The following is a 23,128-nucleotide window of genomic DNA, read 5'->3' on the forward strand; positions in this document are numbered from 1 at the left end:
CCCTCAGACATGAAACCACCTAGACCTCAGATTTTGGAGGGAAAACCCAAACCAGAGGAGAAAGACTCCAAGTACAGCAGAAAATGTTATTTCTGTCAAGGAAAGGGCCATCTAATCTCAGAGTGTGAGAAATTAAAGCAGCTAAAGGGAAATTTGCCTCATGATTTGAGTGGAACCAAGCCAAAAGCTGTGTTCTGTGTCCAGAAAGAGCAAAGCGCCTTGCCACTGAGGGAGCCTGTTACCATGGCTACTCAATCTGGAACAGTTACATCTGCTGATCAGGCTGGGGAAAATGGTCCTCTTGTGGAGGTCAAGCGCTGCTTACTAGTGAGGACAGATTCGCAGTTGTTTGAGACCGCAGGGGTGGACGTAGGAATACTTGACCATCAGTATAGGGGGCTAAGGGATACTTGTTCCCAGGTGACCCTGTGCCATCCAGATATTATTCCTAGGAAGTATATAATCCCAAATGAGAGCTTGAAGGTGGCAGGGATTGAGGGGCAGGTGATCTCACTGCCAGTAGCTGAGGTACCTGTGAGCTTTCAAGGCTGGAGGGGAGTTTGGCGGCTAGCGATTTCATCGACTCTGCCAGCAGCCGTGCTCGTGGGAAATGACCTGGCTGAACATGTGAAACGGGTGCTAGTGATTACACGCTCACAAGCTACCACGGGGACAGTTCAGGGGGGTACTGAAGAGCCCGAGGCTGAAGCAGATGAGGATAGTTTCGAAGCTGTGGTAGAAACCTTAACCACAGACAGCAAATTTGGCCAAGAGCAAAAGGCAGACGCCACTCTCCAAAAGTGTTTTGAACAGGTGACAGACACCCAGCTAACACCTGAAACCACAGCGAGATTTCGTGAGAAAAAGGGAATTTTATATAGAGAGACCCTGATGAATATCTCAAAAGGGGGAGATGGGATCAGAAGTCAGCTAGTGGTACCTGAAAAGTATCGCCCCATGATCTTACAAAGGGGGCACTCTGACATGTTTGCTGCGCACTTAGGGGTGAACAAAACACAGCAGAGAATCACACAAAATTTTTACTGGCCTGAAATAGGGAAGCAGATCAAGGAGTTCTGTAAACAATGTGATGTGTGTCAGAGGCAGGGGAATAACCGTGACAGGACCAAAGCGAAGTTGTGCCCTTTGCCTGTGATTGACACCCCGTTCAAATGTATAGGAGTGGATATTGTGGGACCTTTGCCCAAGGCCACAAAGAGGGGGAACCGGTTCATTCTCACCATTGTGGACCATGCCACGAGGTACCCCGAAGCCATTCCCTTGACTAACATTGAAACTAATACAGTGGCAGATGCCTTGGTGGGGTATATGTCCAGGATGGGATTTGCCTCAGAAATAATCACAGATTTGGGCACATCGTTTACATCAAAGCTCATGAAACGGTTATGGCAAATCTGTGGAATTAAACACAAGGAAACCACTGCCTATCACCCCGAAAGTAATGGGTTAACGGAGAAGTTCAATGGGACTCTGAGGCGCATGATTAGGGCTTACTTGGCAGAGAATCCAAACAATTGGGACCAGAAGCTGCAATCCCTTTTGTTTGCTTATCGATCAGTGCCACAAGCCAGTACCGGGTTCAGTCCGTTTGAACTTTTGTTTGGGAGAAGGGTGAAAGGTCCACTAGATTTAATCAAACAAAATTGGGAACAGATCACCCAGGATGACCCACAAGATGTTGTGACATATATAGACTCTTTAATGAATGACCTAAAGAGAAACCTAGAGCTAGCAGCAGAGAACCTGCAAGCTCAGAAGGTTAGACAGAAAACCTGGTATGACCAGAAAGCCAGAGAGAGGCACTTTAACCCAGGGGAGGAAGTGCTTTGGCCTAGGCCCTGCAAAGAGAACAAACTGCAGCTGGGTAGCCGAGAAATAAAATACTTGGGTCACATAGTAGGGGGAGGAGTGATTAAACCCCTGGAGGCCAAAATAGAAGCCGTTCGTGATTGGCCCAGACCCAACACCAAGAAAAAAAGTCAAATCATTTCTTGGGTTGGTGGGCTACTACAGAAAGTTCATCCCGAGGTTTAGCGAGATAGCGACTCCGCTGACCGATCTGACGCGGAAGAAGACTGATGACCGCATCCCGTGGACCAGCGACTGTGAGGAGGCGTTCCGGAGGTTGAAGGAGGCGCTCATCCATTATCCAGTGCTGCATGCTCCTGACTTCGACCGGGAGTTCATCATCTACACCGATGCGTCTAACAGCGGGGTAGGAGCAGTTCTTTGCCAGGAGGATGAAAATGGTGACCAGCATCCAGTGTCCTACCTGAGTAGGAAACTCCAGAAAGGTGAGAGACATTTGGCAACCGTGGAAAAGGAGTGCCTGGCCATAGTATACGCGATTCAGAAGGCCAAGCCTTACATCTGGGGAAGACATTTTATTCTGTGCACTGACCACTCACCACTGCAGTGGTTAAGGACAATGAAAACCCACAATAGTAAACTTATGAGGTGGGCTTTAAACCTGCAAGACTTTGACTTTGAAGTAAAGGTGGTCAGAGGGTCAATGAACTGTGTTGCTGACGCCTTGTCAAGAAGACCCGAAGAGTGAAGACGGCGAAGAAACATGGACTATGTATATGTTGGTGACCAAAAGTTAATTGTACCTGTTTATTAAACATGCTTGGTTTGTATTAATAAAGGTAACTTAATGTATTGTAAATATTATGTTTAAATGGATAAATGATATGTTTAACCTAGAGTGTAAGTATGGGATTGTGTTATTGTATAACTGTTTATGTATTTTGATCCTGGTTGTTTTTTTGGAGAAAAGCACTTTAGCTTTTCCCCTGCAAAACAACTTATAAAGAGGGGAAATGTTACATACAGCACTGATGTTACCTGTCTGTCATGGGTTTGGAGGGAAAGTTCCATCCTATGGGGAGTGGAAGGCGGGACATCAGGGGGAGGAGCTGTACTGTATATATATTTGGGAGCTTGTGTGGAGAGTGAGGAGTGGGAGTCTGTGTGTCAGACTGGGTACAACTGTGTGTCAGTTAGTACCTACCTGATAGGTTCAGGTTTCTTTATAGGTAGCCAGAACTGATAGGTTCAGGGTCTGTGCTTTACTTTAAAGTGTTCTGTGTGAACCAAACTGTTGTATGTATGATTGAGACTAAGCCACGTTACAGTATCTTATTTACCTGATCTTTTTATTTACCCTGTTTGTTATTTAAATAAACCTTGTTCTTTCGTTTAGTAAAATCCATTCCTGGTCTGTGTGACTCCTTATAGGGAATGGTTGGTGGCAGCATAATTAAAGGGTGGTATACTCCAGTAGGTCTGGGGTTGTCACACTTACAGATAACCTCAAGACAAGAGCCTCAGATCCCTTAAATAAAATATTGGGGATTTTAAGACACCACTGTTTCCCTGCTCTCCCTACAATCTTGATCATACCCATACCTGACAATTTTTTAAGTGCCCAGACACTGGTTAGAGGGCTCAAAGCTTTGACAATTCCTGAGCCAGGTAATGGGGGGAAAGTAAGCCAACTGCCAGAGGAAGTGAGGGAAAGGGGAAAAGTTGTACACATTTGCAAGAATCAACACAGGTTTGGAAGAGGAAGGGGACTCTGCCACAAGAAGAAAAGTGATTATATCTTCAAATGGTCTGGGAGGGGGAGTAACATTTTATTTAATTGCATTGTCTAAATATATTTGTAATGTCAATTTTATTTATTTTTTCTCTTGGTTTTATTGGTTGTAAATTTTTAAAAAAATTTAAAAGGAGGTGAGGGAAAGATTATAAGACAAATGTATGCTAGTATTTACAGTTCAGCAAGGTAAGCATTTGACCCAACTCCGGGAGGCAGTGGAAGACAGGAGGGCCTGGCGTGCTCTGGTCATGGGGTCACGAAGAGTCGGACACGACTTAATGACTAAACAACAAAAACAAAGGTAAGCATAGACATGGAGGAAAGAGCCAAAGAACACCAAGACAAGCTGAAGAATAAGAGAGGTGGCCCATCACACTTCTTAAAAACTGCCACCAATCCAGATAAAATTAAATCTTAGTGCTTTCGTTAGGATAACACAAAGAAGTGCATTCCTATACACACTTAGCTGAGAAAAAGATTGATTCATTCATTCAGGTAAATTACACTGTTGCAGTACAGCTCTTACTCATCTCCAGCAGCATGGCTACTGGGCATCTTGGCTGGGGATATTTCATAGACCAAAAACGTAACTTTTCTCAAGTTCTGATCAAATTCATGATGAGACAAAACTGAGAACAACTAGGATCAAACTTGGTGATGCTTTAACACTTGTTCAGGAGAGGTGCTCCCTCAAGTGGTGGAAGATGTCTGCATGTCATAGCATCTGATTATTCTTACTCTTGTTTCCTACATTTTAACATACTTATTCCTGACAAGGAGAAGTAATCATAGACTAATTTGCAAGTCTGATTTTTGAGGCAGGCATCTCTGAAGAAATCCTACTTTGTGAGGGGAAGGGGGTTCATTGAGGGGAGAACACATTCTCCTTAACTATTAGTCTGACTCCCAGTTTGAGACCACCACAACGAGCTACCTTTGGGACCGACACATCGTGCTCCAAGGTGGTTCCCAATCTTGGGTCCCCAGATGTTCTTTGACTAAACTTCCCCAGAAGCTTTCACCTCTTGCTGGGCTGGCCGGGGTTTCTGTGAGTTGTAGTCTATGAACGTCCAAGGTTGGGAACCACTATATTAGACCATGAGGACATTATTGTGCCTGCTAACACATTTGCATGCCTTTTCAAATCAGTAATTCATTGTCACTGTTCCTCACTCGTAACAAGTACAGTTATTCATTAGCAATAATGGAGTAGACTTTGTCTAAAATGAAACAAACAAACAAACAAATAAATGAATGAAAGAATGAATGAATGAATGAATGAATGAATGAATGAATGAATAAATGAATAAATGAATAAATAAATAAATAAATAACATGTTACCAACAAGTTATTTTTGCCTTGTTTTTAATCCGGAAAAAGAAGAAAGGCCAAAACAGCCTAGAAATTCTCCAAAATGGTCTAAACAAAGATAAAGGTAAAGGTAAAGGTTCCCCTTGACAATTTTTGTCCAGTCGTGTTCGACTCTAGGGGGCGGTGCTCATCCCCGTTTCCAAGCCATAGAGCCAGCGTTTGTCCAAAGACAATCTTCCGTGGTCACATGGCCAGTGCGACTTAGACACAGAACGCTGTTACCTTCCCACCGAAGTGGTCCCTATTTATCTACTCGCATTTTGCATGCTTTCGAACCGCTAGATTGGCGGGAGCTGGGACAAGCCACGGGAGCTCACTCCGTGGCATGGATTCGATCTTACGACTGCTTGGTCTTCTGGCCCTGCAGCACAGGCTTCTGCGGTTTAGCCCACAGCGCCACCAGGTCCCTAAACAAAGATAGAGTATTTCAAAGTAACAAATAAACTGGTTCTCCAGTCATTGTATTTTTTTCAAACTTTCTGCTTCCACAAGTAAAAGTCCTGCATAGCATAACCCAGTGGTTCCCAAACTGCGTGCCACGGCACCACGGGGCACCACGAAACCAAGCCAGGGGCACCACGGGGGGAAAAAGGAAAACACATAGAGGTATAAAGGCAATAGAGGAGCTGTTTATAGATCTATATCACACAGGAACCAGCAGTGGAAGCCGAGCGCCTTCCTCGCCTTTCCCCATCTCTATTGAGGCGCTTGCCAGGTGGTCTTGTGAGCAGATGGCAAGAATTTAAAAAAAATAATCACCAAATTCGTTCAAAAAATTTTTAATTCATCGATTCATATCCATACCAATCAACGCTCCCAACAAATATGAATCAATGAATTTTTAGCGATTTTTGATTTGCCAATTTGTTTGACTCTAAAACGGCCTCCCAGGTACCTAGAAACACTAGCATTGCATATCAGCTTCCTATGACTCTCCTCTATAATCCCTCCAAGTTTGGTGAATATTGGGTTTCAGGTGTCCAGGTTAAACACCAACAAAGAGGGAGGCCCTCTTTTGCTAAGGACACCGAAATCACAGAGGAGCTACTACTGACTCTCCTCTACAATCCTTCCAAGTTTGGTGAAAATTGGGTTTCCCCAAGCCTGCTGCTTAAGGGCACTTTCCTGGGGGGGGGGACCCATGTTGTGGATGTCTGAAATCCAATTTTCACCAAACTTGGAGCAATTGTGGAGGAGAGTCAGTAGAAGAATCACTGTGATTTTGGTGTCTCCAGGTGCCTGGGGGGAAAACTTTCCTGGGGGAGCCCTCCTTTTATCGATGTATAATTCAGTTGTCCAAAACCCAAACTTCACCAAACTTGCAGGGCTTCTAGAGGAGATTCAGGGGAAGCTTCCCCATGAATGTTGTGTCTGTAAGTGCTTGGGGGCTGTTTTATAGTGTTTTGAAATAAAAAAAATTAACTGATGAATTGATGCATTGCTTTTTCAGAAAAAAATGTAAATTCATAATATGTGATTTGTCAACCTTGACAAATTATGAATCAAAATGCTTCTGATTCGTGCCCATCTGTACTCATCGGGTTTCCACATCTGGACCTGGAAGGAGGTGGGCCCTCAACGATATTCATGGGGGGAGGAGATGGGATGGTTGGGGGTGTGCGTGTCAAGATCCTGGCGGCAGAGAACCTCCTGATGGCCCTTCCAGGAGCTGCAAATCCAAAATGTTTGGGAATTACAGTGGTGCCTCGCTTAGCGATTGCTTCGTTTAACGAAGAATTCACTTAACGATGTGTTTCTTGGAGGAATTTTCCGCATCGTTTAACGATGTTTTCTACGGGGGATTTTCACTTAACGATGTCCGTTTTCGCTCATTTTTAAGTGTCTTAAAATGTTTGAAACCTGTTTTAAATGCTTGGAATCGGTAGTGCACCTTGTGAAACATGTTCAAACTTAATTTGGCTTTGTTCTGAGTCTTCGTTAATTTTTGGTGATTTTTTGTTTTCCCCATTTAAATCCATTGAACTGTCTTTTTAAACATTTCTGCGCATTCCTCAACTCTGGAGAAACCAGTATCTTCTTTAAATAAATAGTAACAATCATCACATGCCATCAAGTCAACCCTTTTCAGAGTTTTCTACGCAGAGAAAGGGGTTTACCATTCCATTCTTTGGAGGGAGCCCTGGGACTGGGCAGTTTTTGTCCCAAGGCTACCCAGGTTGGTTCTACGTACTTGCAGGGGGCAGAGTGAGGAGTTAAACTCCCAACCTCTTGTTCTGATGCCAGATAACTATAAAAAAATAAAAATAAAAAAGCAAGCAAGCAAGCAAGCAGAAAGGCACTCCGTTGCTTGAGTTCCCAATTATCAGGTAAAATAATAAAGTATTAAATCACTGTATCTGTTGCTACTTAGCTGCAACCAGGCTTTTGGTATCCTATCCGTTCTTCTGAGGAGTTCAGGGCAGGCCACCTTCTAAAATAAATGAGAGCCTCACAACAACCCTGTGAGGGAATCTCACTGGGAAAGGGCAAATTGCCCAAGGTCACCCGATCAGCTTCACAGATGGGTGGGGAATCTAGACATTCAGATTCAGTCTGACACTTTAATTATTGTCTAGACTCCTTGAGACTCAACTTTTCTTGACTTTGGTACGGAGACTCCAAGACATACTTCCTTACAATTACTCCCTCTTTCATCCTTTCTTCTGATGTTCATTGACCCCTTTCATGTTCATCTATTTATTGAGCTGCTACGCCCAGCTTTCTCCCAGACTGGGACCAAAGGCAGCAGACTGTGAAGGCGCCGTCCTCGGTGGCTGCTTCAGCAACAGTGGGCAGAGCATGACATTTCCACAAAGTCTGTGTTTGCAGGAGGGGCAAAGTTGCAACCTCTCAATCTCCCTGCCGGCAGCTGCTTTTCCCAAATGAAACAAAACCGATTTGTAAAATAGGTTGCAACTCCTGGAACTCTCCAGGAATCTTGATTTAAATAGGCTGCATGATCTTTGAACCATTGAAAACCCCCTAAAAATATTGAATCTTCAAAACTGGATGCTGACATTTAGACATATTCAGTTTCCTCTTTTTCCTTTCTTTGGATTTTTTGACAGTTTGTGCAGATGAGAGATGGAATATCCGTCTTCGTCTCCTGGGGGAGAGGAATACGAATATTGCAACCAGATGTGGCCGGGCCGATTGTCGCACCACGCTCAACATGGAAGTAGCCCATCCGGGGCTTCCCCGCCTCTGTGAGGCAGCTAAGCAGGGGCCACTCAGCAGCTAAGCAGGGAGACCCGTCACCCTACATCCTCGCCGGACTGGTCAGCAACACAGGGAGACATGGAAGCCCCGGGCGGGTCACTTCCGTGACTGACGTGGCATGGATGACGACAGCTGCACACACCAAACCGCAAGTGGTAAGTGGACAGCCCGGCTCTGGGGGGAGGGTCCAATCGGCCCCTCCACCTGCAAGCTGATTTGTTGCTTAAGCCACAAATTCACCTACATGCAAGCCAGCCAACTATGATTCTCAGTTCTGGCTGCTTCTTTCTTTCACATCACCCTGCTCGAAAACAAGGCTAAGAAGACCAAAACATGGTGGAATTATTCCTCAGACCCTCTATAGTAGGAGTGGGTAGAGAAGTGGACTGCATGTGACTCTCTAAGGCATTTTTCCATCTCCCTCCAAGTCACTATGGAACTTACTAGAGATGGGCACGAAATGCCATTCCACAGTTCGGCCGCACAGCTTCTGCCGTGAGTGCCCCAACTTCCCCGCCCTGCCTCCTCTGGCAATTGCCCACTCGGAGGCAATACACAGAGGAGGCAGGGCTGGGAAGCTGTGTTGCTGCCTCTGAGTGGGTGCCCACCAGAGGAGACAGGGAGAGGAAGCCAGGGTGCCCAAAGAAGCTGTGTGGCTGAACCGCTGAATTGTAGTTCACATACATTTCCAGCACCTTCCTATGCCCCACCCCCCGATGTGCACACAAATGTTTTTGTGTTCCGGAGGCCAAAACAGCCAGTGAAGACAGTTATTTTCATAGACACCTCTGGTTTGTTTTTTTGAAACATTGTCTTTGAAATCTGGGGGCCAAGCAGTTTGCCACCAGTTCTGGGGGCAATACCATGACCTCCAGCCTGCAAGGCTGACAACCTCTACCCTACATGATGCTTAAAGGAGGCATGTCAGCGGTGTCAGTGTCATGCACATGAGCAGGGCTGGGGCCAGGCTTTTTTGCGCCCTAGGAAAGACGAACTACTTCCAACCCTCTCAGGTCAGTTCTGCGCCCCTCTGAGTTCAGTTCTGGGGCCCCTCAGGTCAGTTCTCCATCCCTCTCAATTTTGCACTCTAGGCGGTCATCTAGTTCTCCTAGTGGTAACTCCAGACCTACACATGAGGAAGAATTCATACATACACACATACAGTTTCATGTGCGCTACCACAAATACAGATATGAATGTCCAGTTTATTCAAATGCTCCTGCCTTACAAAGGCCCTGTAACTGCACTTAGAGTAGGCCTACTGAATTAATGAAACTCATAGAGGAGTTAACTTGCTAAATCCTCACTGATTCAATTGCTTTGGTATAATGCAATTTACTACGCTAACCAATCGGATTTCGGTCACTGTCACCTTAGGTGACCAGTCCGGTGTCAAACATAAGAGTGCATTTAACCGTCTTTGGTTGCAGTAAATAATACACATTTGTTATTTTTAACACTTGTATGGATTTGTAATTTTAATATGTGTTGCTCTGTTATTAGCACACATATTCATTTGGATATACGACCTGTGCTGAACTCTTGGGACAAAAGAGTTGGTGGAGCAGAAAAAAGCTGGAATGTGGACACATGCATGAAATATTCCAGCTATTGCAATGGCTGGCTGGTTGGTTTGTTTGAGCCTTGTCTCTGTGAGTGGCTGGTATGGGAGAACGTCTGCACAACTCCAGAGCTTGCTAACTTATTCGTGCAATTTATCTTGTGATCTTTAATTTAACTGATTTTTTTAAATTTTATCTTGGTTTCTACACCAGTGAGCTAAAGGCAACAGAAATGGCTCCCCTCCTTCATAACCTATCCTCATAACAATCCTGTGACGTCATCTGTGGCTAATGCCCACAGTGATTGGTGAGAGGGAAGACACAGCAGCCAATCACGGGTAGAATCAGGGGTGACAGGCAGAGTCGGGGGCAAATGAGAACGTACGAGCAGGTAACACAGCATCTACTCAAACCATCCCGCCATTACAACCGCATTCATTCATTGTATAACTCAGCTGAGGAGCAGAAAAACATTCCATGCCCATTAAATTAGAAATGTTCCTATGGTTGCTGCTGCCTAATCTGCCTTTTCTCCCTGTCTCCCTCCCGCAGACATACTCATTGATATTATTTATTTATTTATTTATTTATTTATTTATTTATTTATTTATTTATTTATTTATTTACTCCACTTTTATACCGCCCAGTTAGCGTGAGGAACAATTCTGGGTGGTAGACAACAATATAGTGAATATACTCATAGAACAGTAAGAGAAATAATAACCAAAAATTAAAGGGCAGCTAGTAAAATGTAACTAGTTATACTAGGCCACTCAAAAGTAATTAGTTATCATTACAGTTACCTTTTATAAACTAGTTATAACTAGGCCACCTAAAGGTAATTAGTCATCATTACAGCTACATTTTTAAAACCAACCTTATTTTCATTAATAAACATATGATAAAATAATTAATAATAAAAAATCTCTTTCTCTCCCAAAAAGAGACCCCAAAGGAGAATGTCAGGTTGGGAATTCAACAGGAACAGAGACACAGGTGGGGCCTTGACCGTCCGATAGCAGCATGTAGGGTCACTTTGGTGAGTTTGATGCGCTAATTGTAGAGATGTTGGAAATCCCAGTGTGAGATTTAACCGCTAGGCCGCATGAAATTTCTGCATTTTGAATCAATTGGGATTATTCATCTGAAACTACATTAAAACATCCTTCTTGGAAATTAAGGGACCAGGAGGATGTGGCAACAGGTGGAGGAGGAAAGAATACAACGTTTGGAGATTTTTAGACTGGGAAAGAAGGTATGTGGCAAAGGTATATGAAAATCACGCCTTGCATGAAGGAAGTGAATCGGGAGATTTTTTTTTCCCCTACCCCACTCTTCTAATGCTAGTGCCCAGGGTCATCCAAAAAGCTGACTGGTGGGAGATTCAGAGCAGAGAAAAAGGCACCGCTTGATGCACCATCAGATTGTGGAGTTTATTTCTACACCTCGCTCTGATAGCTGCCAAGTTGAACGGCTTTAAAAGGAGATTAGGCAACTTCAAGGAGGATAAGGCTATCACAGACTACTTGAAGGAAGAGAGGCAGGCAGCAGAACTCCCTGGTTACAAGCTGATGGGGAATAAAAGCAAGAAAGTCCTGCTGCACTCATGTCCTCCCCGTGGGTTTCCGGTTGGCCATGGTGTGAGAAGAACCCTGGACTGTCCAGGCCTTTCATTTGATCCACCACGGATCTTCCTTCGCCCTTTCGCATGATCTGGTCAAAGGGGTTGAATCCAAGACACAGAAATCTCCATAGGAGAGGGACCGTCTTCCATGGCTCCTGAACCAATGAAGTCAGGGATTGTCACTTTTAAAGATCCTGGAGGAACTGCTTGCTTGGACTACAAATCCCAGAATCCCTCAGCAGAACAGGCAGAAGTCATATCAGCTGAGGGATTCTGGAAGTACAGTGGTGCCTCGCATAACAAGCACCCCGTTTAACAACGAATCCGCATAGCGATGCGGATTTTGCAATCGCTTTTGAGATTGCATTGCGATGTTTAGAATAGGGAAAACATCGCATTGCGATGATCTTCACATTGCGATGTTTTAAAACAGCTGATCGGCGGTTCCAAAATGGCTGCCGGGTCAACAAAATGGCCGCCCGCAGCGTTTTCGCGCCAATTCCTCGCTTACCGAGGCGGCGAAAATGGCGGCCGGATGGAAGATCTTCGCATAACTGTGAGTTTATCCCCCATAGTAACGCACTGAAGGGGTTTCCTATGGGGTTTTTAGTTCCGTATAGCGACGTTTTCAGATAGCAACATTTTTCCTGGAACGGATTAATGTCGCTATGCGGGGCACCACTGTAATTGTTTTAAAAAGTAACTTCTCCAGCTCTGCACAGCTAATAGAAGCATACCATGCAATAATCGGACAGCTCGTTTTAAACTCTACAATCTATAATCTTAGAACTTCAGGGCTAGAAGGAACCTTGCGTCTCATCAAGTCCAGCCCTTTGTCCAGGAGAGATAAGGGGTGGGATCGGTAACTCCCATTCTCTCCTAAACCACTGAGTTATGCTGAATTTCTCAATTCCCTCCTCTTATTTAAATCTTTAAATTCCAAAGAAACCTTCTATGCTATCACTCTACATTCAGGTATTCCCTCTTGCTACTCCAGGAATATGGCCATCAAGATGTTACAGTACTACAACTCCCATCATCCCTTACCACTGGCTATGCCACCTTGGGCTGATAGGAGTCACAAGTTGCCCGCCTCTGTACCACTCTTCCAGTTTCTTTGCTCTTACTCCAGTTAGAGTGTGACCTGTCACTTTTTTGGGACTACAACTCCCAGCATTCCTCACCATCGGCTTTGATGGTTAGGGGCTGATGGTAAATGCAGTCCAACATTTGGCGGGCCCATTATTCTGCCCATCTTCTTTTACCTGGTATTGCCTAACAATCAGGTTCTCACGTATTTCCTCTCATTTTCCCTTTCAAGCCATAAAATGGGAGATCTCTTCCACCTTATGCTTATTTATTCATTATTATATACAGTGGTGCCTCGCTTAACGAGTGCACCGTATAACGACTAAATCGCATAGTGATCCGTTTTTTCGGATCGCTAATGCGATCGCACAACGTTTTTCTAATAGGGAAAAATTCGCTTTGCGAAGACCGGTAAGCATTTCGCTTACCGATCTTCGCAAAACGGCCCCGGCCGATCAGCTGTTCGGCGGCCAAAATGGCCGCCGGAAGCCGGGAAATGGCCTAAAATGGCCGCGCGCAGCGTTTTCGCGCCCTCGTTAAGCGAGGCGAGGGCGCGAAAATGGCTGCCGGCCATGAAGAAGCTTCACTGAACGGTGAGTATTTGGCCTATTTGGAACGCATTAAACGATGTTTAATGCGTTCCAATGGAAATCGCTGCCCCGTTCAGCGATGCTTCAGCATAGCGAAGGTTAATCCGGAACGGATTAACCTCGCTATGCGAGGCACCACTGTATATTTCCCAGATATCTCCAGCAAGCTCAAAGCAGCATACCTGGCTGAAAATGAAGGGGCCCAAGGTCACTTGGTGAATTATAATGACTAGGAACAAGAACTGAAATCTCCCAAGTCTGAGCCCAACTCCCTGAACAGCCCCCTTTTATCATGTAGTCTCTGTATTCCGACTCTTATGTCTGATGAAGTGGACCTTGTTCCACGAAAGCTTACATTAAAATACAGCACTTAGTCTTTAAGGTGCCACAATGTCTTTTTCTGCTTTCGTTTTGTTTTGTGTTTCTTATTTAAGTAGATCCTGTAACCTTCCCTAGATACAGGGGCATCACTATGACAGGATGAATGAGCCTTTACACTAGGCTGCCGAAATGTAGAGGGTGCAAAACAACAGCAACAAAAAACTCAAGTCCTACAAGGGTGCAAACCTGTCCGTCAGTAGTTGATGCTGGAAAGGCACAAACCCATCCTCCCTGTGCATGTGTAGAAAAGCAAAGCGTGCTTCTTATATACCGGACCACAGTGTTTAAAGCACTCCTTGGGTGGTTTACAATCTAATTATGCAAGCTACACATTGCCACCCCCTGTGAGCAGGGTGCTCAATTTGTCCACCTCGGAAGGCTGACTGAACCTTGAGCCATTTACCTGGGATTGAACCCAGGTCAGGAGCAGAGTTTTGGCTGCAGCACTTTAACCACTGCACAACAAAGCTCCTTTAGTTGTTCCACCAGTTGCTCTCTCCCAGTCAGAAATGTGAAAAACAGATGGACCTAATGCAGAAGTAATATAGGTGTCGCACACTCAGATCCGGACCTTCCTCTATCCTCTCCCTGTGTATCTCCAATCTCATGTCAGCAATACGGCAGGAAAGGCTCAGGCACCGAAACTGCTAGTTAACCAGTCACTTTAGCTTGTGAACCAAGAAATGGACCTGTAAGTCCCAGAACAGACCATGTTCCTATCTTCTCTCGTGTCACAAACCCGTAACGTGCAACACACCTCTGTTCTATGAAGCATGTTAAACAACAAGCACGAACAACAGTGGGGGGGGATGACTTAGGTCTTTCCGATGCCCGTTCTGTTGTAGAGTCTGCACAGAACTAGACCAATAAAGGAGGCTTTCTACAGCACTGCCCACTGCACACCTGGAAACAACACCTCTAACTTTTAGCCATTTGCTACATATGCCTTCTGGTGGTTCTTTTTAAAACAAACAACACTCAAGACAAAAATATCAAAAAACATAATTTTTATCCATTTTTGTCCGAATACATTTAATGTAATATATTTGGAATTTATATATAAACGAGCACACTGTTTAATGACGAATCCGCATAGCAACGCGTTTTTTGCGATCGCTAATGCAATCGCATTGCGATGTTTAGAAAACAGCTGATCGGCGGTTCCAAAATGGCCACTGGGTGCAGAAAATGGCCACCCGCAGCATTTTCGCGCCCTGCCCTCGATTACCGAGGCGGCGAAAATGGCAGCCGGATGGGGAATCTTAGCTTATCGGTGAGTTTTCCCCCCATAGGAACGCATTAAATGGAGTTTAATACGTTCCTATGGGGTTTTGCGTTCCGAATACCTATGTTTCCGGATAGCGACGTTAATCCTGGAACGGATTAACGTCGCTATGCAGGGCACCACTCGTGTCTGTGTGTGTGTGTGTGTGTGTGTGTGTGTGTGTGTGTGTGTGTGTGTGTGTGTGTGTGTGTGTGTGTGTGTGTGTGTGTGTGTGTGACACACACACACACACACACACACACACACACACACACACACACACACTTTGTTAGTAAGTTGGGCAGGTGGGTGAGACAGGAAACACGAGAAGCATCAAAGAATTCCTAACCAACCCTAACCTTCAATGCACTGGAATTCTCATTGGGTTAGACTCAATCAATACAAGCCTGTTTCCTCATTTTATTCTAGAGCAGTGGTTCCTAACTTTGGGTCACCCAGGTGCTCTTGGACTGCAATTCCCAGAAGCCTTCACCACTAGCTGTGCTAGCTGAAGTTTCTGGGAATTGCAGTCCAAGAACGTCTGGGTTAACCAAGACAGGGAACCACTGTTTTAAAGCATTAAGTGTCAACAGCACTGCAGGCTCAGACCTCCAGGTAGCTATAAGGTTCACCCTCTAGTTTCCAAGATGGGAGGAGTAATACTGATCTATCTTACAGCACTGTTACACAGATGACTGAAAGAATGCACACAAAGTATGTGACATACTCAAAGGAGCAGTGGGAAATGTGGAGTATGATTACTATTTCCTTTCTCGCTGGCTGTACAACTAAACCTCAAGTCCAGCAGTTCCTCCTTCTGCTACCCTCCATCCCCAAGAGTCTGCTTATGGACTGTGCAGAAAATACTAAGGTGGCCCTCAAAGAACATCCACACAATGCTTTCAACTCAGAAGCCTTTGCCAAAAGGATGTCCACCTTTTCTAGGAATATACAGGCTTAAAAATCTTGGGAACAGTTTGTAAGTCCCCTAAAAAGTACCCTTTAATTATGTTTCTTAAGTGATATTTGATGTAGTGGACTTGTCTACAAAAAGCTCGCATTAAACATTCTAAAAGTTAGTCTTTACCGCCACAATTACTCTGTTTCAGCTTCACAGTCTGTACAGTGGGATTAATAAGAGCCTACGCGTACCAAGCATCTGCAAACCCAAACAAATAGAACCCTCTGCCATTTATTGCTCTCAATCCCCGTACACCCTTATCATTAAAACAAACAGATAAGACCAAGTCCAAACCTTTCCCGCTTCCACTCCAGCTGTTAAAAGATTATCCTTGAGTAAATCCAGAGACACTTGTCTTCTTTATTCAGTTACCTTTATTCATTCCACAACTTCTCTGGAAAAGCGTAAAGGAATTATTGCACCCAAGTTGCTCCTATCCTGGGCAATGCTCCCTAGAAATAATTCGCCACCATGACGTTTCAAATATCTCTTCCTTTACAGAATGCATGGCTCTCCAGATAAATGTTCCTGGGCAACAACTCCCATCAACCGTATCTAGCAGAGCCAAGGGTGAAGAATGATGGAAGTTGCAGTCCAATAACATCTGGAGGGACCCCAACCACTGTTTTAAGGGCACCCAGTCCCTGTTCTTTACTACCTCCAAGTAGTCACCCCAGAACTCCCCAAATTTCTTCTAGCCCTCCAACTCCTTTCAAGGGTTACACCTCAAAAGTGTCCTATGTCCTCTACCATAATTTCTTTACTTATCTGTACAGTGGACCCTCTATTGGAACAGTGGCTGCAAGTCGAAAAGTCTGTAGGTCGAATCTCCATTGACCTACAATGCACTGAAAACCAATTAATCCCATAACTGGCAGTTTTTATTCTATTTTTGTTCCATTTTGGTTTTTTTCTGGTCTGTAAGTTGATTTTCCACCTGCAAGTCGAATCTAAATTTTGCAGCCAGAGAAATCTGTAACTCGAAAAGTCTGTAAGTCAAGCCGTCTGTAAGTCGAGGGTTCACTGTACAAACAAACGGTGGTCCTTTATGGCCCTCCAGATGTTATCAGACTGTAACTTCCATGTTCCCCTTCCCATTAGCTATGCAAAGCTGCATTGTAGCAAAATCTGAAGCAGCACCATTTCTTTCCGCAACATGAGTGTGTGTGTGTGTGTGTGTGTGTGTGTGTGTGTGTGTGTGTGTGTGTGTGTGTGTGTGTGTGTGTGTGTGTGTGAGAGAGAGAGAGAGAGAGAGAGAGAGAGAGAGAGAGAAAGAGAGACGGAGGTTCTAAAATGAGATGGTTTGCATTTTGTTGCTTCTAAATCTGTGTTAATAATGCTTTGTCTAACATTCTTAATACAAAAATTGTATGTATTTTAATAATCTCCTGTTTTTAGCTTTAATATTGTGTTTTAATGAAATAAACTGCCTTGGGTCTTTTCTTAGGAGAAAGAGAGGTTAAAAATATTGTTTGTTTGTGTGTGTGTTTTTTTTTTACCCTGCCTTTCTCCTAAGAATGGATCCAAGGGAGGTTATGTTATTAAAACACAATATTAAAGCTAAAAACAGTTAATTATTCAAACATTAAATTAAGTAATAACATTATACTAAGAATGTTAGATAAAGCATTACTAAAGCAGATCTAAAAGCAACAAAATGCAAACCATCAGCACTTGTACTTATTTAGTCTGCAATACTTTTGTCCAGCTTGCACTCAGAACTTAGAAAGCAACTTTAGTGATTTGTTGAAAACATTTTACCCTGCTTTTCTCCTAAGGACCTAAGGCACCTTAAAGCACTAAAACACAACATTAAAGCTAACGACAGTAAATTATTCAAATACTAAACAAATTTATAATATATTAAGAATGTTAGGTAAAAGATTGCTAAAACAGATTTAGAAGCAACAAAAGGCAAACCATCTCATTTTAAACCTCTTCTAGACATTTTGTCACTAAGAGAAAGCTTGCCTGAAGAGAAAGGTTTTCGCCCGCTTGCAGAAGGACAGCAAAGATGGGGCCAGGCTGGTCTCCAGTGGGAGGGAGTTCCAGAGTCTAGGAGCAGCAATGGAGAAGGCCCTCTCCAGTGTCCCCACCAAACACACATGTGAAGGTGCTAGGGCCAAGAGAAAGGCCTCTCCTGATGATTTTAACACCTGGTCAGGCCCATAAAGGGAGTCACAGTCCGTGACAAAGCTTGGATTATAGGTCAGAACCAGCATTTTCAATTGTTGCCACTGCTTTAGTGGGGGGGGGGGGGTTATGTGATCCCTGTGACCAGCCCCAGTTAACAATCTGGCTACAGCATTTTTGACCTACTGAAGTTTCCAAACACATTCCAAAGGAAGCCCCATGTAGAGCACAGTGGTGGCAAGGAGTGCAGAGTTAAAACCCGCGGTCCAGATGCACCCATTCCTGAAGAAGTCACATCTGGCCGCAATGAGAACTGGCCCCAAATTACATCCTTGCTGGATTACTGTAATGCACTCCATGCGGGACTGCCTATGAAAAGCGTCAGGAAATATCTCCACTGGAGAGGTTGCAGGGCTATCTGCCAGGGTTGTTTTAGCAGGCAGCTGAACTAGATCACCCTGCGGGATCCTTTCAAAGGATGGTTCCATAGTTTCCATCACAGGCATCCTGGAAAACTTCTTGGTCCCTGTCTCAACTCCTACCACCTCTTCACAGCTATCCCCTCCAAGCAACTTCCAGTGGAAACACATCCCTCTTAGCTCCCCATATTTTCCAACACAGGCACTCTGAATCCCCTCATCTTCCCCTTCCAAGTCCCCATCACTCCAAGTTGCTTTTCCTTCATTCTAAAAGTTATACCTCCAGCTGTCTCCCACCCCATTTTTGTACCACAGCCGCCCTGGCTTTCCAAGGAAACTAATCAGGCTTTCCCAGTAATTCTCCCCATATGGGGAGAATTCCTTGGGAATATACATGGATACACACATGAACATGCACCCATACAAGCCAAACCCCAGTGGTTAAGTCACAAAGAGAGCCGGCCCAATAAATTAAGTGGGGGATTTGGTGGGTCATCCTCCAGAGGTGTCACTGATTTAGTAGGCCTACTTACCCCAATTGTGACTTTTGACTGGATCTCCGCCATGAGCTGCTCCCCATCACCAAAGCACCACCACCTTGTCAATCCTACCTCTCCTGCCAAGCCCCTCTCCCTCCACCCACCTCCTAAACAACCCCACATTGTACCCTTAATGCAGTGGGTCCCCAGCCTGGGGCCTCCAGATGTTCTTGGACTTCAACTCCCAGAAATCCTGGCCAGCAGGAGTGGTGGGAAAGGCTTCTGGGAGTTGTAGTCGAAGAACATCTGGAGGCCCCAGGTTGGGGACCACTGCCTTTTAATGCACAACTTTGTTGCAGATGTCTGTCCCCCCAGAACTGAACATCATTCCAACCCCCCACCCAAAATTCAGCTTTTGCACATTTTGAAATGTGGGTGGGGGTGGAATCAGACTTTGAACCCCACCATCCCAAATTCTCTACCTGCCCCTCTGAGACTCGTGTCAATAACCCATCCTATGAGGCCCCCCTGCCTCAACCCCCCTTTTTCCACCCCATCCCTTCTGTACCGACATTCCCTTCCCCCCCATCATCCTCCCCCACCCGGGCCCTCTGCCATAGCAGCCCTCTTCCTTACCTGGATGCGAGGCTTCACTCTCTTCTCCCCCCCCCAACCTCTGGGGGGGGAGTGAGGGCGGGAGGGGGGGCTCCCGAAGGCCCCTGCCCGGCTACCCCCGGCGCCTCCAGGCCATGATCGGGGAGGAGGAGGAAGAGGAGGATGGGAAAGAGAGCGGCGGCGCTGCCGCAGCTGCTCCAGCGGCTTTAGGGATGCTCTTGGGGAGGGGGGGGGGAATAAAATAACAGGCAGGGAGGAAGGAAAGAGCGGAAACACGGGGGGAGGAGAGAAAGATGGTTGGAAAAGCAGAGAGGAGCAAGCAAAGCAGAGGAAGAGGAGGAGGAGGAAGGCCAGCAATGTAGATGCTCCAGCTTGGGCGCCGGCGAATCCCTCCACCGGCGCGGGCCACTTCCTCAGAGGTTGGGGGGGGGAGAGAGAGGGAGAGAGGCAGGAAGTAGGGGTGCAGCTGATGGGCAGCCCCGGCCACCAATAGCAGCGTCTTCCTTCCTCCCTCCCTGCTCCCCCCTCCCCACCTTGTGACCACACCGCGCTCCCCCCCACCCCACCCCGCTTCCTCCGTCCGGGAGGGGGGGTTCCTGCTGTGGGCGCGCGTTCTCGTTTCTCCTCGGCCTCCCTCCTCCTTTGGCCGGGCTTCCCATCATTCATTCATTTATTCATTCATTCATTCATTTATCCCGTCCCCACCCCATTCATGCCACATCCGTCGGTCCAAACATCGTTCCCCACCTCCTGCGTCAAAGGACATAAGCCTTCGGGCAGCAGCTGCGTGGCACGTGTGGATGCGCGTGTACCGTTATTTGGGCCAACACGTAGACTGGGGGTATAGACGGGCTAAGTTAGCTTTTTTTGGGGAGGGGGGCACTACGTCTCCCAGAATCCTTGGTGATGGGAGGGGGTGTTTCCTGGGAGTTGTAGTTAAAATAAAGTGGAGGACGTTGTCCAAATTGTGGCAGCCGATTTGTCTGTTTTCCGGGGGGGGGGGGGGGAGAACCCCATTAGAAATAAATTAGATTGACTTGGTGGAAAGGGGAGGTTACTGCAGGACTGTATCCAAAGATGTCTGTGAATTTAATGCTATGGTGGTTGGTGAGACCTCCACCCCAGTGTCAGAGCTGGTCCTCTTTGGTGGTTGTAGGTTTTTCGGTCTGTTTCGCCCTGTTCCGAAGGTTTTTTTCTTGTAGTGTGTGAGATAGTTGTCTAGTGTTCTGGTGTAGTGTGTGGGATAGAACTGTCCCACACACTACGCCAGAACACAGACAGAGTTCTAACTCCTGTCCTCTGAAGATGCCGATCAGAGAGACTGGAGAAATGTTAGGAAGAAAAAACCTTCAGAACAGGGCTAAACATCTGGAAAAACCTACAACCATTGGATCCCGGTCATGAAAGCCTTCAAGAATATACTTGCCCTATTCAATCATTTGTTCGTTCATTCATTCATTCATTTGCTGCCCTTCTCCCCATAAGGGACCCACGGAAGCTCACAGAGAAGACAAACACTGTTTTATACTATATAAATCCATTGGGGAAAAACTGATTACACATACATTAAAATTTAAAGGTCAAGTAAGTTTTTTTTAATCCTGACATAATTTACTATTTAAACGCCTGCAGGAAGAGGAAGGTCTTTGCCTGAGGGCGGATGAACGGGGGCTTTCTTGGGCCAGTGCGTTCCACAGTCCAGGAGTAACCACTGAGGAGGCCCTTTCTCATGTCCTCACCCGATGAGCTTAGGATGGTGATCAAACTGAGAGAAGAGCCTACCTCAGAATATCTTGAAAGCCACGAAGGCTCAAATGGGGTGAACATCATCATCGTTTAGTCGTGTCCGACTCTTCGTGACCCCATGGACCAGAGAACGCCAGGCCCTCCTGTCTTCCACTGCCTCCCAGAGTTGGGTCAAATTCACGTTGGTTGCTTTGATGACACTGTCCAACATCTCATCCTCTGTCGTCCCCTTCTCCTCTTGCCATCACACTTTCCTAACATCAGGGTCTTTTCCAAGGACTCTTTTCTTCTCATGAGATGGCCAAAGTACTGGAGCCTCAGCTTCAGGATCTGTCCTTCCAGTGAGCACTCAGGGTTGATTTCCTTTAGAACTGATAGGTTTGTTCTCCTTGCAGTCCAGGGGATTCTCAAGAGCCTCCTCCAGCACCACAATTCAAAGGCATCAATTCTTCGGCGGTCAGCTTTCTTTATGGTCCAGCTCTCACTTCCATACATCGCTACAGGAAAAACCATAGCTTTGACTATTCTGACTTTTGTTGGGAAGGTGATGCCTCTGCTTTTTAAGATGCTGCAAATGGGGTGATATGATTGTTCAAATAGCCTAAAACGTTTTGTGACCTGAGGTGCCTTGTCCCTGTGGGGTGTTTCAAGTAATGGATGCCAGGGTCATAGGTTTGGTCTGCTGGGAAACCTTGCAGTCTGACCAGAGAGAGAAAGGTTGAATGGGGAAAAGTGCTCCCACCATCACAAGACAAGCTACCAATCTTGTTAATTTCTCTGCTCAGTTTCTTTTTCCCACTCACTGGTGTGCTTTCCTTCTCAGGAGTCCCAGCTCCCAGTATATATATGAGAGAGAGATCGATCCCATAACCACTGGTGCTGCAGTGTTATTTTTAATATTCAAAAACCCTGATCCAGCACCCAATTCATTTTGATAGTTTAACCACACCCTTAGTTATTAAAAGGGTCTCAAGATTATCATATCAGTCTTGATATGCTTGCAATTTTGATTCAGCATTAGACTTATCCAGAGCTGAATTTTGCAAAGCATTTAGTTTGCTTACATTCTCTTTCTGCTATTTTAATTTTCTTTCTTGATGGAGTTCTATCTTCTGTCCTATCCATGTTTCTGAGCACTAAGATTTGTCTCTATGACTGCTGCTACTGCTGCTGTTACCTGCCATTGTGTTGCCTTGGTGATCCTATCTCCAAAATGTTGTAGAATTTTGAATTTCTGGCCAAATTATCTTTTGCTAGTACAGAGACCCACAGAGGAGAATAACTTGAAGGTCTCCAGAATCCACCCCTTTATCATTAACTGGCACTTAAAATCCCAATAGCTCACTCAGAGAGATGTGCAGAAGTATAAAAACATTTATTTACTTACAGTTGCTTGAATTTACAGGATTGTGTATGTTGTTTTCATACTTAGCAACCATCTGAACTAATCAACAGCAAACTAACAAATGACACCAACAGACTAAAAAAAAGGGGTGGGTAGGAAAGCATTCATCAGAGAGGCAGGGCTGTGTTTGAAATGAAAGGTGAGAAGGAACAATTGATTAGTGTTGGATGGACAGGCAATCATCTTGTGATGTTTGCCCCTTGTGGCCCGTTTGTCTCCCCAAAACAGAGAGCTCATAAAGGCAAACAAAAAAAAAAACACCTTTTCACACGCTGCCACTAGTTGATTACTAAATCAACGTACTTTACTTAGGAAAGATAAAGGTCCATTCATCACTGTCTTTTGAATAAAACAGATTTATTAATTACAGAAGTTTCTTTAATAATTCATAAGTATTTACTTCATCACGCATCAATCTTCTATTTAAATCTCACAAGTTACTATTTACTCCTCAGACTAATCACACCACAAATCTCCCTACTCTTTCTCTTTCTCTCTCTCTTTCTCCCTCCCTCTCTCTCTCACTCTCCCTCTCCTTCTGCCAGAAGTAACTAAACTCCTCCTCTCTGCCTCCGCCTTTTAACATCTCTAGTGGCCCCACCTCTCAGTCACATCAGCATAAAACATGAATAATGCATGACTTA

At 45.2% G+C, this 23,128-nt stretch overlaps 1 protein-coding gene across 1 annotated transcript in view; it reads right to left on the reverse strand.

Annotated features, from left to right (window-relative positions):
- Positions 1 to 19,865, reverse strand: part of AGPAT1 (1-acylglycerol-3-phosphate O-acyltransferase 1) — a 79,895-nt gene extending 60,030 nt beyond the window's left edge. Inside the window, exon 1 of the mRNA XM_072988604.2 lies at positions 19,355 to 19,865. The gene's annotated coding sequence lies outside the window, so the exon portion shown is untranslated. The remainder of the gene's footprint in view (positions 1 to 19,354) is intronic.
- Positions 19,866 to 23,128: the final 3,263 nt, after the last annotated feature.

This window comes from Pogona vitticeps, chromosome 2, assembly GCF_051106095.1.
Source record: "Pogona vitticeps strain Pit_001003342236 chromosome 2, PviZW2.1, whole genome shotgun sequence".
Taxonomy (NCBI): Eukaryota; Metazoa; Chordata; class Lepidosauria; order Squamata; family Agamidae; genus Pogona; species Pogona vitticeps.